Below are 2,165 nucleotides of genomic sequence, written 5' to 3' on the forward strand. Positions count from 1 at the left end.
TTGATTGATTTTGACAAGAGTTGAAAGTGGCTTGTTTTGAAAATGGCACTTTGTGGTTTTGTATGAAAACATGGTTTTTGGGCATATTTTGACGGGACATAACTTGGACTACGGATCTCTGATTTGTGCCAAATCTGTTTAGAAATGAAATTGGATCCCGGATGTCCATGCCGTTCGAAGAACGGATGAAAAATGATTTAAAATGAGAGAGTTAAGACCGTCGGAAGATTGGGGGTTGAATCTGTGAATTCTGCAGCTTTTAACTTAGAAAATTTTTAGCAGAATGACCCCTCGCGCGTAGGCGCACTTGGCGCGTACGCGCCGTTCTTCGAGAAAGCATCATCCACGCGTGTACGTGGTGTGCGCGGGCGCGCCGATGCGCTGCATCGAATGCCCAGCCATTTTCCAGAGAGTTGTGCCAGAGTTGTGCCAGTTTTGTGCCTGGGGAGCAAGAGTACCACGCGTACGCGTGGCTGACGCTTGCGCGCCGTTTGGCTAATTTTCAACCCGCGCGTTCGCGCGTATGACGCTTGTGCGTCGATGTGTTTTAAGGCCATCCACGCGTGCGCGTGGAGTGCGCGTACGCGTGGCCCTGTTTTCATCCCAAAGTTAATTTTTGAGTTTTAAAAGCCAAATTTCATACTTCTAAGCCTCCGATCTCACCACTTATGTCTTAAATCATTATGATATGCCTAGCATGAGAAAAAGGGCTAGTGAATGTGGTAACTTGCGAGTGAAGCAAGGGGAAAGATGAATGATCATTGAGGATCAAAGATGATTATATGAGATGCGGAGAATGGCGGTGGAAGTGCTTGTTATGCCATGGGCCGAAGGGCCATAATTGTTAATGCATTGGCTGGTTATGGATTTAACCGTGAGCTGGATGGCTAGATTATTGCCGTGTTACGGCGGAGCCATGTTTATGGCTAAGTATAAATGCATATATGCTGTTGAATAAATTATGAATGTTTGCACTTCCACCATTGGAGATGAGGGTTTCCCTGTTGGTTTATATATCTTGTTTAGATACTTTTATCTCCATTAAATAATACAAACTGTGATGACTCCTCTTATAGGAGGTTTTGGAGAATAGGTTTCTGTATTTGTGTCCCTTTGGGTTTCCTTTGGGGTTTCCTTATTTTATTACATGTATATATTGCTATGCTCGGACCGGTTATCTTCGCAGCCGGATTTTAAGTCTTGATATTCCTGTTTTTGACACTCCTTTATATATATTATCTAACGTTGGTTTATCCTTGTTCGTTACGTTATCGATCGGAATGTTGCACGTTCGAGTTACGGTTTTTGTTTACCCCTTTTTCTACAAAAGCTCCTAGTTATAACCAATTATTCATACTACTATACGTACTAAATTTTTGTTTTAGAGGTCGTAATACCTTGCCATCTCTGAATTATGACTTAAGCATAAGACTCTGTATGGTAGGGTGTTACAGGGAGAGAGAGGGAGAGAGAGAGAAAGAGAGAGAGAACTACACTACCAGTGCCAACGCTACCATCAACACAACACATACACACGATAAATAGAGAGAGAGAAAAAAGCATAAAGGGGAGAAAGACAAGCAAGAAAGAGAGGGAAGCAGAGAAGAAGAACGAAGAGGATAAAGAGGAGGAGGGTATGACGTCGAGGACCTCGCCTTTGACACATACACTTCTAGCATCCTTCCTTACTACTCGTGCGCTTTGCCTTTGCCACTAGAGCAATTAACGGCAAGGAAGACTAAGTAACGACGAGATGAGATGAAAGCGAGAAGGAGTGAGAAAGCTAAGAGTGAAGGTTGGTTTTAATTTTGGTTCTGATTTTGATTTTTGAAGGAATTGATTCTGGTAAGGGGTAAGGAAGAAAGAGGTTGAAAATAATAATAGAATAGGGGTACTTTGAAAATTTTAAAAAGGAATTTAACAGATCAATTTTAATTTTAACAATTGGTCATTTTTATCAAACTATACTCATCTTTTATTAGTACAACATTAGTTTAAATATTTTGTAATTAATTTGGCAGCAACGATCAAAACTTAATTACATGGTTAAAAATAATTATTTACTCTTCCTAACAATGGTGGCTATTTTTTTATCGGAATTAAAACCTATTCATTACGGTATAATAATTAAAAAAAATAATTTATCTATCATGTACCCTAAAAAT

The sequence above is a fragment of the Arachis ipaensis genome, chromosome B09 (assembly GCF_000816755.2).
Source record: "Arachis ipaensis cultivar K30076 chromosome B09, Araip1.1, whole genome shotgun sequence".
NCBI lineage: Eukaryota > Viridiplantae > Streptophyta > Magnoliopsida > Fabales > Fabaceae > Arachis > Arachis ipaensis.